We start from the raw sequence: 17431 nt of genomic DNA on the forward strand, positions 1-17431 counted from the left end.
CATGCACACACCACATTCTGCTTTCTCGCTCAAAAATATACTGCATGTTCCTACAATGACACAAAATTTACCATCACTTCACATAGCTGAATTGTATTTCTATGTGACAATGTCAGTGCTATCTCCCTATCTTTAAATCCTGTCTTCCACAGCAGAACAAAGCACATCGAAATAGACTATCATTACATAAGGGAGCCTGTGACAAATAATTGCGTCAGACTAAAATACCTTGTTGATCAGTACATATATATGGGAGAGAAGATACTACTACGCAAGGCTTGATTGCACACAGAAGTACAACCAAAAACTTTGAACATTGTCAACTGCTTCTTTAATTAAGCTATGCTTCAAATAGGGTAATCTTAAATACACTCTCTATTTCTAAGAGGGCACTCTCTGACCGGAAATTTGTTATTACATTTGGATTTGGGCTACCCGAGGATATCCCTATATCCGAAAATCAAAAACAAAAAAGAAGAGAGAGAATGTGAATTTGTTTTTGATTTTCGGACCGTTGGATCTCGGATCCAACGGTATCGGATGTCGTCCCTATGAGGATATCCTCGGGGTAGACGAACTCTTATATTTGTGTCCCAACTTAAAACCCATGTTTTCTAAAATGGCACTCCCCATAAAAAATAGTGGTAACCTCCTATTGCCCTTAACTAACTAATTTGCATTATGCAACTCTATACACTATCAAAATACACTCTCTTTCTCCAATTATCTACATCCAACTCAATTTTTCTTGACTCAACTCAACTCAACTCAATTTTCCTCCACTTCTCAATTCTCAATACCTCTACATTTTAACTGTCAAATAGAGTATATATCATTACCCAACTCTCAAATGAGCGATTTATCGCAATACAACTACCCACATCTCACATTTTAACTCTCAAATTGAGTATATATCATTACTAAACTCTCAAATGAGCAATTTATCGTAATACAACTACCCACATCTCACATTTTAACTCTCAAATGGAGTATGTATCATTACTAAACTCTCAAATGAGCGATTTATCGCAATACAACTACCCACATCTCAATGTCGAATAAATTGAAGATTATATAATGTTAGAAGAACCAATTGAACATGAAAAAGAAAAAATTAGAGATTAATGTAATTGAAACTACTAAATGGATTACGATAGTTTGAATCATAAATTTCAAAATAAATTTTGTGAAATCATGATGTATGTACTAGCTATTTTGAGGAACAGTAGCACATTGCTGTAAAATACCATAAACCACGATAACGAGTTGCCGAAACATAACTGTAAATTACAGCATCATGTTACTATTTACGAAGTAAAGATACAACAAATAGACACCGAAAATTCTTAAACCATTCGGTATCTTGTTGTTGTGTTGTCAAATTTCAATATTTAAATATTTCATCATCTATTTGATAATAATTTGATTAATAATTAGCTTATTTTAACTTATTTATAGTTGTTTTAGGTGATAGCTTAGTTTCAATAAGTAGAAAACATTTAGGTTATAATTTTTTATTTTCGAATTGGTAGCAATTGTATATGTTTCTAGGATTTAGGGTTTGAATAAATACAATTATAACTAGACTTTGAATCTAACATTTAAATTTTTACCAGTAAATTAAAATTGGATTATATGATATAATTTAAACTCATTCTCCAATCTATAATAAAACGTTTAGGTTATAATTTTTTATTTCGAAATTGGTAGCAACTATATTTATGTCTAGGTTTAGAGTTTGAACTAATACAATTCTAACTACACTTTGAATCAAATATCTAAATTTTTACCAACATATTAAAATTGGATTAGACGATATAATTATTTAAATTAACCCGTTCTCCAATCTATAATAAAATGTTTGGGTCGTAATTTTTTATTTCAGAATTAGTAGCAACTTTACTTATGCTTAGGGTTTAGGGTTTGAAACAATATAGTACGTTCTAACTAGACTTTATTTGAATTGATCTAATATCTAAATTTTTACCAACAAATTAAAGTTTGATTAGATGTTATAATTTAAACCCATTTTCCATTCCATAATAAAATATTTTGGACATTATTTATGATTTCAGAATTGGTATGTAACAATTGTACATATGTTTAGGGTTTAGCCAATACAATTCTAACTATATTTTGAATCTAGCATCTAACATCTAGTACATTTGGAAGTTAATATTCATTATCTAATCTAACAACTATTTTGTTGTATGTTTTATTATTATTATTATTAATTTGTAATGGTATCAAAATTTGAGATTCCTCGATATTCCCAATTTAGGGTTTAGGGTATAGGGGTAGACATCTTGGTATTTCAATATTTCACCCAATTATTTCAATATAAATTCAATATTTCACTCAATTATTTTAATAAAAATTCAATATTTTGCCATATTGTCTTTAACTACTATACACTATTAAAATACACAACCTTAAAATACAACTACACACCATCAAAATACACAACATAAATATAAGTTAACTATACTCTCCTCCTTCTCCAATCATCTACATCCATACTTTTAACTCAACTCAACTTTCCTATACTTCTCAACTCTCAATATCTTCACCTCATACCTCATCTCAAATGGAAGATCCATCATTATCCAACTCTCATATGGGTGATTCATCACAATATAACAACTCATATATCAATTAATATTGAAGAAATTGATGAGTATATAGTGTTAGAAAAACTATTTGAACATGTAGAAAATATTATTGAAGATATAATTGTCATAGATGATGAATATGACACAATGAGTGGAGTAGAAATTGTAGTAGTTGACTAACTAACAACTTTCATCAATTGAGTACCAAATGTTTGAGCAATTTTCAGCAACTGGATTCCATTAATCAAAATAGCAACGGGATACCGAAATTGAGTTTTTATTTCAACCAATTATTTTAATATTTCAAAACAATTTTGATATTTCAACTAATTATTCAATAATTCAATACTATTTCAATATTTTGCCCAATTGCTTTTATGAAATTTCGAAATCAATTTATTCTCTTTTTAGGTTGATTTGAATTTCCCTCTCAAAATCAAACTCAAAACTCATTTTCAACTTTTTGGCTTCCCCCTCAAATTCAAACCCAAATTTTAGCCCCTTTTTCTATTTTTTTTTCCCCACCCTCAAATCTACTTCTTTTTAAACACTTCTTCTCCATTCATAATATAGAAACTTACCAAAACTCAAAACTATGGGAGGTGGTGAGCATGGAAACTCACCCAATCCACACACTTGCAAAGTAATTTGTTTGACTTATCTTCTCCACTTCAATTGTTTTCTTTAAGTTGGGTATATGTCTAACTATTTTCTTTTTGTTGAATTTAAGTCTAATTTAAGCACAACGAATAAAGATAGGTGTTTTTGTTGTGGTCACATGGATCATTGGGTTGACAATTGCCCATTGAAAGCTTCTCCTTGCAAGGTAATTTGTTTCAAACACTTATTTTCTCCACTTGCTTTGTTTTCTTTAATTTGGCTTAGGTATGTCTAAATATCATGTTGTTATTGAATTTTAGTCTAATTTAAGCACACCACCAATAACAAATAAAGGTGGGTGTTTTTGTTATGGTCGCATGGATCATTGGGTTGACAATTGCCCATTGAAAGCTTGTAAGAGGTGTTGTAATAAAAGACTCATTCATACGTCCCTCCAACCACATAGCAAATTCGAAAAAAAAATTGAAGTGTCAAAGTTGTGGACACTTTGAATGGCTCAAAAGTGAATTGCTCAACATTACTCAAGAAGACAGTGGGTGCTCTAGTTCAGGCAAGGCGAATGAGAATGTCAAGTTTACATTGGAATTGGAAGTAGAAGTTAACAACATATGTCATGGGTTTGAATGGCTCAAAAGTGCATTGCTCAACATTACTCAAGAAGACAATGGGTGCTCTAGTTCAGGCAGGGTGAATGAGAAGGTCAAGTTTATATTGGAATTGGAAGTGGAAGTTGACAACATATGTCATGGGTTTGAATGGCTCAAAAGTGCATTGCTCAACATTACTCAAGAAGACAGTTGGTGCTCTAGTTCAGGCAAGGCGAATGAAAAGGTTAAGTTTACATTGGAATTAGAAGTGGAAGTTGACAACATATGTCATGGGTTTGGGACAAAAGTTATTGTGAAAATTAGGAAGGGAAAAAGAGAGGAATCGTAGAATGTTGTAATCTTCTCAATCTTATGCTAATTTCGGTAACTGATTACTACTTTACAAATACAATTTCAGTAACTGAACACCAAAATTTTGAGCAATTTTCAGCAACTAGATACCATTTATCAAATTAGCAATCGGATACCGAAATTGAGTTTTAATTTCGGTAACTGGTTACTGCTTTACAAAACACAACCTCACTAATTTACAAATTTCTGCAACTGAACACCAAAAGTTTGAGCAATTTTCAGCAACTAGATACCATTTATCAAATTAGTAATTGAATACCGAAATTAAAACCGGTAACTGGTTACCGTTTTACAAATACAATTTTTAGCAACTGAACACCAACATTTTGAGCAATTTTCAGCAACTAGATACCATTTATTAAATTACGGATACCGAAATTGAGTTTTACAAATACAATTTTTAGCAACTGAACACCAAAATTTTGAGCAATTTTCAACAACTAGATACCATTTATCAAATTAGCAACTGGATACCGAAATTGAGTTTTAATTTTGGTAACTGGTTACCACTTTACAAAAAACAACTTGACTAATTTACAATTTTCAGCAACTGAACACCAATTTTTTGAGCAATTTTCAACAACTGGATACCATTTGTAAAAATAGCAACTGGATACCGAAATTACATGAGTTTTAATTTTGGTAACTGAGTTTTTTTTTTGCAGGCAAAATGTAAATATTATATATAATAATAATAAGGTTACAATAGGGGTTAAGCACCACCCAGGCTGGATTAAGTTTCCACTATGTGTGACATCCCGAGTTTGCACAAGGGCTTTGATAAACTAAGTGGTTACCTCATTAGGCATTGCCCAACTAGTAACAATCATGAGTACTAAGTAAAGAATATTGGTTGGAAACTACCAAGTTGGTTAAAAACCCCAACAATTTCCAGCCAAAAACTGAAAAGTACTCCAACGAAAAGCCCATAGGACCAACGGGTCGGGGAGACCAGATCTCCACCTTCTCGACCCATAAACCATCACCCTCGTTGTTGGCTGCCCCACCGCAACCAGCACCCTTGTGGTCATCCACGCACCAAGGTAATTGCCAAGAGCGTCGGGCGTATAATCGCAGCTACCATCTCCTTCCGGTCAGTGCCCATGTGAAAAGCACAAGCCTAACTGCAGTTTCCGATGGTGGTACAATCGCTAAATGTCAATCAATCCTAGACTAAAATCGTCGAAGCTAATCAGATGAGATTCCCGTCCTCAAACCATCGAAGCTTTTTAGCTGAGATTCCAGTCCTCAAACTGTCGAAGCTTATTAGCTGAGATTCCAATCCTCAAATCGCAACACCCTCACAAATTGAAATGCACCGAAGGGAATTGCCAACAGCTCCGCTGCATCACATCAGACCACCTCTAGATTCCAATGGGTTTAGCACACAACCACACAACCCCCACAGTCACCAGAATTACAAACAAAAAATCCAACAATTCATTACCGATACAGGATCTGGCCATGAATCATGAATACTAAGAGTGCTACAAGATCTGACGAAAGTAGACACAATCTAATTATCAGTACTGCATTAAAAAGCTTTAAGCTTTCCAAAGAAGAAGAGTGATAATCAGTTATGAGAAGAGCAGTTGAGATGCAAGAAACAATCCCAACCAAGTACCTACCGAGCTTTGCAGCCATGAGTGCACAAGAGTAATACATGGACATGTTACTTTAGAAATGACCACGTCCGGCGGCGGCGGCCGGAGTAGCCACCGCCACCGAACAAAAGAAAGGTTTTTTTTAAGTCTAGAGGTTTAATGGAGGTTTGGGTTAATGGAGGTTTCAGGTTTCAGGTTTTTCCATGATCCTCGTTGGTAACTGGATTTATAAAAGTACTTGGCACTTAGATGTTACTATGTCAGACATAGAGGAAACTGGTAATACATGAAAGTACTTAGACAAATGAAACCACTAGAATCAAAATAAATATATTTAGTCGTCTATTGCACTAGATCCAACAAAAAGAAAGTACAAAATAAAAGGGAGAAAATAGAGAATCTAATGCTAGAAAAAAAAATTGCCAAATGTATTAGACCATCGATAATGCCATCATGACAAGGTCTATAAAATCAACTCCCTTAGTACATTATTTTTCAAAAGACAACTTTGACAACAACCTTATATATATTGTTTGAAATAGCACAAAGTCCTATAAGCTACACTTCTTTGACTTCCCGAAACATTCTGTATCATTTGTTGATACAATGCTTTTTTATTTGTATCTCTGGACCTCATTTTGCTCTATTTTTGCATCAAAATACCATGGAGCATCAATAACAATTCAAGGCAACATGATTCAAGTTACAATATGTAAGTCACACGATGAGATATTACAGAATGAGTTGCTATAAAAACATCACTACCCAAGCAATCGTACATATAAACTATAGCCTAAAACTAATTAAATCAAAATATAAAAAATATAAAAAATGAAAAAAATAAGCTATACTTGAGTGCGAAGAAAGCCGAAAAGAGCAAACGCTTCACAACTGTCAAATGTTTCACCAACAAATATGATACCTGCCCTTCCACAGCAAAAGAGCTCTACTTCAATGGAAGGATGGAAAATAAAGACTAATGACTTGTGTTTGGTCATTAGTCCATAAACCCTAAATTTACAATAAACGAAAGCACTCCAAAGAACATTTTCTTAACTAAATTGCATGAATTTCATCACATTAAACTAAGACATGGTCTATACTCGATACTGAAGGTTTCTTAATGTCCAAGAATGAGTCTAAGGCCACTAACTCCAGAAAAGAGCTATACAACATCGGCACTACATATTGAACCAGAAAAAAAAAGAAAAAAAAAAAAAAAAAGAAAAAAGAAAGTCCTCGTTGGATAGTTAGCCATGTATTCATGCTTAAGGTTTTCCCAGCATCGATCTTGAATTTTAGCCACCTCCTCGTTCCTTGCATACATGCACGACCACCTCCTACTACAGTACTAGCATGAGGAGTTCACACACCACACACCACACATCCCCGTACCGATGTATTATTCCATATACTTACGTACAATGTGTCCAATACAAAGTGCTCGCAAACCAAGCAAAGGAACCACATACTACTAAACATAATCACAAACTGATTGAGTGTACCACAATAAGTAATCCAACTTAAAAAAATTATAATGAATCAACTAAATCAAGCGAAACAGATAAATAATCTAATAATCTAGTAATCAATACACACCTTGCCCAACCAACATTTTACAGCAACAAGACTTTTAAATGAGCTGTTTTCTTCTAAAATGAGTTAGCTCGAACAAGACTAAAATAAAAATACTACAATACTCTAATCATATGTAGAAAATTATCAAATTTCCTTTAACTAATTTTCACACCTTTCTACCCATCAAAAAATAGTACCATATTCGTCCATACTCAACAAGTATTTAGAAAACAATACCATCTATTTTATCCTATATGTCCATATTATGACATCCATAGCATAAGGTACCTTAAATTAGCCATGATTCACCTATCTTTTTAACCAAACAAGCCATGATTTGCTCAATATTTCCTTTCTTTGTATTAAGCATAACCAATGATTATTGACGTTGAGGAAGAAAAGGTATTGAACCACGGGTCCAATGTACCATTCTCTAGGATAAGCTATTACGTTGAATATTTGAATTTTATGGCAAAACAGCAGGTGATAGATCCAAGTAGACAACAAAAAGGTAAAGCACCAGTACACCTTAATTAAGTAGACACTAGTTCCGGTTAATTTTCTCTAGCGCTCTAAGACTCCAAATTTTGTCCTCCTAAGAATAACTTTTTCCAATTAACAAGTCAAAAACAAAGGGGAGAGAAATTAAAAAGTAATAAAAAAAAAATAGTACACCAAACACCTTTTATTTTCAATTCCACACTACAAGTCGATTATGTTGTCTTTGTTTTACAACTAAAAAAAAATAAAAATAAAAATAAAATGACAAATATAGAAGAAATAGATCGACTTGGGGTTTTGAAAGACTTACCATTAGTGGAGTATTTGAGAAATATCCAACAAGTTCATAAGAGAGGAAATCAAAGTATTGGAGTGATGAAGATGCTGCAGAGGGAGGGGAGAGCTAATGAAAAAGTTGTTGTAAACCAATAAAATAACACAAAAAAACCAACATACGCAGTCACCCGATTAACCGGAGCGTTCCCCTCTAATTTTCTTCTGGACCGGGCAGTTTTCTCTTAACCTAAACCGGTTTTCGGGTCAGAGAGTGCCCTCTTAGGAACCGGGGCGTGTATTTAACAGGACCCTTCAAATATTGTAAGATATATATAATATTATAAGGATTATACCTGAAATATATAGCCGTCTGTGGGAATACTTTTCCATCCCAAACTATGAAGCATTACTATCGTGGATTTTTTCGTGTATAACTCAAAATGGAATGACGGAATGTCAGCAGCTATATATAGATATAGGTATTTCTTAAGCCCGATCAGTCATATACAGTTGTTTTTCTTTTAAGTACTGACATACTGCCCTCCAGCAGTTGTAATTAGGATTAACCCCCCCTTCCTATTATAACCTAAATTAGTGATCCCCCCCCCCCCTATTAACGGTCAAACACAATCAACTAACTTTTCCCGTCTTTTGACCAGTCAATGCACATGAAATTACATTTATACTTTTTTACTCTCTCATATTTATTTATTTTCATTATTCTATGGTCCCCACAAAACAAACAAAAAAAATGAAATGGGGATTAGTGTTTGTGGGACCCACATTTTTTAATTATGATGGGACCCATAGGAAAAAAAATTAATTTTAAAAAGAAAAACCAAATTTTTTTTAAAATTTTCTTGTGGCCCCACAAAACTAAAAAAATATTTTTTTCTATTGTGAGCCTCACTTATTTTTAGTTTTTTTGTTTTTTAAAGTGAATAAATAAAAAATAATAAAAAATAAAGTGAGGACTTAGTGTTTGTAGGACTCACATTTGTTTAGAGAAATTATTATTTTTTCATTATGATAGGGTCCACAGGAAAAAAATCAATTTTAAAAAGAAAAATCAAAATTTCTTTTTATTTTCTTGTGACCCTACAAAACTAAAAAAACTTTTTTTTTACTGTGAGCCCCATTTAATTTTAATTTTCTTGTTTTTTAATTATTTTCTTTTTTCGGTTTTATTAACTTATTAAAAAAAATCGAAAACATTTGTTTTTGTGGGGCCTATAGAATAATAACAAATAAATAAATATGAAAAAATAAAATGATATAAATGTAATTTCATGTGTTTTGACTGGTCAAAGAACGGAAAAATTAGTTGATTGTGTTTGACAGTTAATTTGGGAGGAATCACTAATTTAGGTTATAAGGGGGTGGGGTGGGGTGGGTAATAATCCTAATTACAACTACTGGTTGGGGTATGTCAGTATAACCATTTTTTTTTACATCATCTCGACAAGCTGTATTCGAAGAACTTACCCCAGCCCAGATACTTGATTGAAATCACTACTGGGCTACCAGCCAATACAAGACGAAGAGAGCTCTTTCTCTCTTCTCGTTTATGGTTTTAATTACCTGTTATCTGTTTAACAGGAGAGTATAACAAATTCCAGTTACACTACAATTTTGCTAAGTTAAAATACTAGACTAGATTGCCTGCCAAGCTTGTCGACGAGGCACAATCTCAATTCTCAAGTTCTCAACTGGGCCACCGGACCTGATTCACTATGGGCCTGAATCCGTTGGGTCGAAGGCCCGTGCTGCCCCACCACCATGACAATTAAATACGGGTCCTATATCCTACACCCACCAAATTAGATTGGGCAGCCTCCAGCCCAAGCCCAACAAAAAGTCTAATAGCAATAGCCCACTACAACCCCCAACCTCAACGCATACCGGTTACAAGTTTTTCTTACCGTTCTAACCGGTGTCGCCTTTCTGGTGAGTCTCAAGCAAAAAAACCTAAAAAATATTGAATTTCATTTGTACCAAAAATTGTAAAAGAGTCGGTGATTATTGTTAGATGAAGTTGAATAAGTTTCCATGTGTAGATGGTATAAGTTCAATTTATTGATATCAAAACACGAGTTCTAGATTGAAATTCTTGCATGTGTAGATGTGAGCACTATTGCTTGTATTTTTTTGTTTGATGTTGTTAATCGTTTGTTTTTCTGCTCAATACATTTATGTGGGGCTCGTATTTTTTGTTTAAAGGCATTGGACAATATCAGATTCAAGAGCTTAACTGACAAAAGCAAGCTTGATTCTCGATCAACCTGAGCTCTTCATCCACATTGTCCTTGACAAGACCAATAACACCCTTTCCATCATTGATAGTGGTGTCAGCATGACTAAGTCTGATGAGTAGTAGTTTTCTTGTTTTATCTTCATTTTGTCACTGAGAAGGAAGACCAGTTGGAGTACTTGGAGGAGAGAAGGCTTAAGGATTTGGTTAAGAAACACTTTGAATTCATTAGCTACCCAATTTCATTATGAACTGAAAAAACCAATGAGAAGGAATTTCATCACAGATTTTGGATGCATGGTTTATCAATTTTTGTTGTACATTCAAGGGTGTGCGGTGTCGCGCCTCACCGCCTGAGACTGAGAAAAAGAGAGTTATGGGGTCGAATACATCGGCTTGTATATGACCGTGAGGTCGTTTGAATGTCTTTGTACATTAGTTGTATGAGTTAATACAAGATTTTGAGTTATTTGAATTGTACATGGAAGGATCGTTTTGAATGAATTTCAGTTTTGTGTTTCAACTTTACAATTATATTCTGGAATCTTAATTAATCAAGCATATGAAAGTGACAAAAAAACAAAATGAACTTCTCAATTTTTTTAGTCCAAACGACCCAGTTATGTCACCCAAGAGAGTCCCCAAACGACCCAGCCATGTCGTCCTGGAGAGTACTGCCCAAATGACCTCGCTATATCGTCTACCTAAAAACCTGAGAGCTTTGTCTTAAACGACATGTGAAGACCGCTTGAGTGTACACTGAAACAACATGGCGAGATCGTTTGAGTGTACACTGAAACGACATGGTGAGACCCGGTGCTTTCAACATGACGAGACCGGTTGGATTGGTTGTTGGGGTTGGGCCCAATACAAAACATTTTTTTTAAAGAAAATGGCAAACTTGTAATATATATTTTGGGGGTTGCCCAATGCAATTTCATGAGTGCCCAATTAAACTACCTTAAATACTTTCTTAAGAGTGACAAGTTGTTATTTCCCCTCAAAGTCACCTAAATTGGGAGAGCTCTCCCATTGCAAGTAGCAACTTGTTACCTCCACATAGGCGCCACATAGAACTATTTCCCCTCATAGCTATTTGTTGGTGAAAACGTCTGACTGTATTTGAGACCGAGACGGAATGAAACATCCCGTCTGAATGTAAAAAAACAAAAAAATATCGAAAAAACACGCTGGATGGAATGAAACATCTCGTCCAAAAGAAAAAAAAAATGTCGAAAAACACGCGGAACGGAATGAAATATCCCGTCTAAAAAAAAAAAAAAAACTTGAGAATAAATAAAAGGTTAAGTTATGTTCGAAATTCACAACTCAATAACTATCTCGGTCGCAAGTGCTACCCTCATTGTTACCAAGTGATCGAAGAGCTACCTCCATAGTCACCCTTGCATTGGGTCATTGTTTTTGGTTCTTAAGGGGGAGAAATTGTTATTTCCTAGCCAAATGGAAGGTCCAAACTTATCCTAACATCACGGGCAGAGGAAAATCAACAAAAGTCAACTCTTGGTCAAACCATGAGTCGGGGCTCCCAATTCCACTTTCATCTTTTAGTACGTTTCGAGACATACAAAATAGAGTGGTCGAATGTCTAATTCAAAGCACTGAGATAGGAGTTATGCCTAGGAGAAGTTCACACCTAGATCAATGTTCCCTTTTGGTTATAGTGGAAAATCCTTATTCACTATATCAGATAGGGATGAGTTCCCATCACTCATTATAGTCTTCGGACTATCAGCTAGGAACTTTCTTGGTGCAATACCAGGGCCAGTTCATGAAGACACGCAAGAGTGCATCATGGATCCTCGACGACTTTAGGACGGGTCTAGAGACGTAGTGCATTTGGAACATGCATACGTGGTACCGTTGGGAAAAGAGGTTGACAATATAAGAAAAGTAGATGTAAAAACAGGTGTTTAAACAGTACTAAATCATGCTATCAATCAATAATAATACTCTCTAAAACAGTTGTTATATGGGAGTAATTGTTTTTTATCCACTCTTACTTGCACGTACTTGAATGCTTATCTAGACTAAACAAACGATTCACTAATGAGAGTAATAATATGAGATGAAAACAGTAAATCTAAGGTACGAAAACAGTAATTTAAAGTGATGAGAGGAGGATATAGAGAGGGATAATCCAACAAGCAATTCGATTGACTATTAATTAGTTATCAAATCGCTTGTTTGATCCCTAGTGAATACTAAGTCATCTCTGATTATGGTTTCACTAGCATGAGAGTTTAGCTCCACCACAAATCTCTTTGATGGTGGCTTTAAACTCTAGTTCAACTCTTATGACTTTTATCTCTAAACAATCACAAGAACTGAACTTGAAACGCTATTTAAAACAATAACTATTCTAATGACTAATTATCCTCACGTGGCTTCATAAATCCCCTCTAATGGAGGTTTTAGTTTTGTGTCATCGGATTAATTAAACTAATGCAATAATAAGAAGACATTAAAGTAAATAATTGAATAAACTAAGCTTTATTGAAGAGGATTTAAAGGAGGCCACAAACTAAACTAATTAACTAACCCTAAACTAAACTAACCTACTCTACACTAAAGAAAGAGGTGCTAGGAGAGGAGTATTAAGTTTAGACGTAACCCTCTTTATATAAGAGAGGGTTAGGATTACATTTTCGTGCATGGGCCAAAAAGGGATATTTTGAGCCTCTAATGTGAGCCCAAAGTCCATTAGGTTAAGTCTAAATAGGCCACAGCTGCTGAAAATTATTTTAGTGCCATTTTTGTCCACTTTTATAGCTTTGATTGGGGAAAGGCTAGATCCATTGGAAATTTTATTTTGAGCCGGTCATTTTGACATAAAGTAGGCCCAATTCTGAGGCCTGAGTCTAAAGATACGCTCATTTGAAGTTCTAATGGCTTTTCGTCCATTTTCTGTTAGGATTGACTTTGCCTTCCCAGCTTTTACTAGGCTTGAAAAGGCTTTTTCTTCTTGATTTTTGGGCTTTAAACATAGAACTCTTCTAGCAGTCATCTTGACTTGTTTCCCATGCAAAATAACGTTTTTAAGCACATAAACAGCTTCAAGACCTGAAATATACAAAAACACGTAAACATTACTAACTCTTATTTATTATAAACATAATTGGCCTAAATATAATACTATTAAGGTATTTAAACTACACTTTTGGGTGCCTATCAACCACCCCCAAACAACATTTTGCTTGTCCTCAAGCAAAGATGAGAAATAAAAACATATAAGTGACAAAAAATGTGTTCCTAACTAATCTCGTTTCGCAGAGTGCGATTGCATTGACCATATGCAATAAGGCCTTAAACCACTAGGAATTCCCTAGTAGACGAGTTATAGCCTCGTGAGAGTTTTTTAGAGATGATACTCACAAACTTCATTTATACTACAACGACTAAGAAATAAAAGTAATTGTCTCCTAATTTATCTCAAATATTTATACATCTCACTAGCATTTAAATAAGGATCATCAATCTAACTTCTAAATTAATATATGCATAATAATCAAATCATCTTAAGATAAACAACTACACAATGAACTATGAAAAGCAATTGCAAGTCCATTTATAAAACTTTGGAATAGCGTCCGTAAGTAGGTCCTCACAATGTGTCAAGACAAAAATACTCTGATTTTTCCACTCAAATTTCGCTCACTCCAGTGTGTAGTGGGCACACGTTCCTCACAATGTCAATAACAGTCCAAAGAAGCCGAGGTCGATCAAACACATCTACCACTTACTATCACACCAACCTATTCCTAATTGAGTTAGATTTTATTAGGTGATACAGGCCGTAGGTGTTGGTTAAAGAATGAAAGAAATGTATATTCAAAAAGACAAGTCTGAGATAATAGGGTCTTCAAAATATGTATCGTAACTAGAGAAAACATTGTTCTTACTTTGCTTCTACACTTTCTTTTTATGTTTCTTTTTTTTAAAACAACTAACTAATTTTTGTTTACATAGGTTTTTCTTTTTTCTTTTCTTCACTCATCCTATTTCTCATACTTATCCAGATAGGTAGGCTGATTTTGTTTTATTGGGTAAAGGATTTGTGGTTTGTGAAAAAGCAAATGAAAAGGCTCAATGGGGTGACTAGCGGAAAATATACTTAGGTAAGAATTTCTAGTTATATCAATCCAAAAAGGGCCTAAATTCTCGCTTAGGATATGGTATGGTGATCAAGCTAAAGGTGGAACTCGAGCGGGTTGGGTCGGGTTGAGGCCTAACCCGAGCCCAACCCAAGTTTCAAATGTTTCAACCCGAGCCCAGGACCAAGCCCTAGTCGGTCCTTAAATTTTCATCATAAGCCCAACTCGGGTTGGTCAGGTTTCTCGGGTTTCAATGTTAAACAATGAATAGCTCAATGTTTTTTCACTGTTAAATAAATAAATTAAGAGGTAAATAACACTGAAATTGCAATATTCTAACTAAATCAAAGGGAAAACTAACATGATTGATTTAATTATTCTCTCTTAAATTGATATTCTCAGCCTTATTTTTGACAAGAATAAATCCTTATAAGGAAACAATATAACAAAATAGAAAGAATGAAATATATACATACATATATGCACACGGGCTTGGGTTTTTCGGTTATTTGATATTCTAACCCGAGCGCAACTCGAAACTGAGTCGGGATTTGATTTTATAAGACTAAGCCCAGACCACAGATCTGAAATGTTAACCCAGGACCAACAAAAGTCGGGTTTTAGCCCATCGGGCTTGGGCTAACCAGACCCAAGTTCCACCCCTCATCAAGCAAGTGGATGTGTGATTTCTCTACTCGGAATTTACTTTTCCCTTATGTCATCACTCAAATATTTTACTCTTATGAGGCTTTTTGGGCTAGATGCTCACAGGATATGTATTAAGTACTCTAACCTAGGTCTCAGAAAAATACTGCCAAGTACAATCATAGATGCTCATGCAAGATGTTCATGAAAAGATGCAATAACTATTACCTACATATTAATCTAAGTTTTAAAAATTAAATCCCAATTCAAGTACTATGTAAGATTTCTATACTAATATCATCATGGAGAAGGGAACAATACTATTATCACTAAGTGCATAGTATAAACTATTTTTATGATTTTTATACTTTTCTAATTTTTATATGACAAATAATACTACATAATATACGACCTAATATGTGCTTAAACATTTACAACATGTTTTTATATATAACACCCCCAAACATAATCATGCTTTGTCCCCAAAGTATGGACTAAAAATAAAGGACATAGAGTACCATAGAAACGTGCTTGATTGTAAATGGGAGCACCTGAAAAAGAATGTTAATCTATACTAATATAAAGAAATAAAAATAAACGCAACTCCTATATGAGTTCCATCCATTATGGGGATAATATGAAATAATAAGTAGCGCTTGGGACATAAGTGGACTCTAACATAAATAAAATAATACCATACGTCACAAATCAAGCATGCACATATAGTGGCTCCTATAGGATTAGCTTCCGAAATTCCACAAAATAATGAAATTTCACGAAATTAAGGCACCTAATTATATTATGCATCCCAATTAAATCAAATTTTGATATTTATACATGCACGTAATTTTAATACGTGAACGTACAATGTGTTAAAATTAAATATACTACCCCCAAACAATTTTGGAGAGGGGGGCTCATGAAATAATTCAATAACACAATTAAATTACGTAACTAAATAACTAAGACTCTAATAGAGTAAACATGACAGGCAAAAGGGTGGCAAAAAATTTTGAAATGAAAGATCAAAATACGCCACCCCCAAACAAAATTTGAAAACACTTTTTAAGTTTGAAATTTTTTGAGGCACTCCAAAAAGGTGGTATGTTACAAAAAATTACATGGGCCTTTTAAAGTCAGACTTCCTAGAATTAATGTGGGGTCGTTTTAAGTTAGATTTTCCAAAACTTAATATGGGGTTGTTTTAAGTCAGATCCCCTTAGACTGTGCACACCCCCAATGTAACGCCCGAATTTTTAAATACGTTTTTTTTTCTATTTTATTAATTAATTTAAATTATTTATTTAAAAATTCGTTGGATTGGACTCGGGACATGTGGGCCTGGTTTTGGGCCCGAGTCTGTGTTGGGCTTGGGTTTCGGACCCAAGTATATAAACACATTGTTCTAAAGAATAGGGTTTTTAAAAATAATAAAATATTAAAAATGGAGGCGGAGATGAAAGCTGGATTTCTGGAAGTTGGAGCGCGACGAATCGGGCTAGGAGGATTCGTCGAGCTGTTAATAAAGGTGAATAGCTATTTTGCTATTTCACCGGATTATAGTTTTCCGTGTACCGGCGTATACTGTTATAAAGTTTCTGCTCATATTTTCGGTTCATTATTTTGTTATTAGCATTCGTCCTGGTTTGAAACTCCTACTATTCATACCAATGTTTTGAAAACCAAACCGGTGATCAAACCGATTTTTTGTTAAAATGGTTCAACCAGGTTCAACCATGGTTCGACTCGGTCAGACCGATTGATGTTTATTTAGCAAATTTTTTAATAATTACAATAATAAAATGAATAAATACATGTTTTAATTCAATATTAATTGGTATTATATATCAAAATAAATTTATTATACAAGAAATACATAGTAGTATGTTGGTTTGGAGTTTGGATTATCTTGTTTAGGTGTTAGGTTCAACTCTCCACATTATCAATTTTTCAAAAAAAAAAATTATATAAGGGTGATCCGGTTTAGAGCTGAACCGGTTTAACCGGTTCGCCGGTTCAACCACGGTTTAAGCTTAGACCGAGGGTCCAACCATAAACTCAAGTTTTAACTGAACCAAACCGAAAATTTACCGGTTCCGGTCGGACCCCGGTTCAACTACCGGTCCGGTCCGGTTTTCTAAACACTGGTTCATACTGTTGAGACTGTATTTTGTCCTGCTCATACTGTTGAAAATTGGTTAAATTGTATTTTTGAAACTCTGTTGGGACTCGGAGATCGACAAGCTGGTAATGGCGGCGCAAGCCCCACAGC

Source organism: Coptis chinensis, chromosome 3, assembly GCF_015680905.1.
Source record: "Coptis chinensis isolate HL-2020 chromosome 3, ASM1568090v1, whole genome shotgun sequence".
NCBI classification, from domain to species: Eukaryota; Viridiplantae; Streptophyta; class Magnoliopsida; order Ranunculales; family Ranunculaceae; genus Coptis; species Coptis chinensis.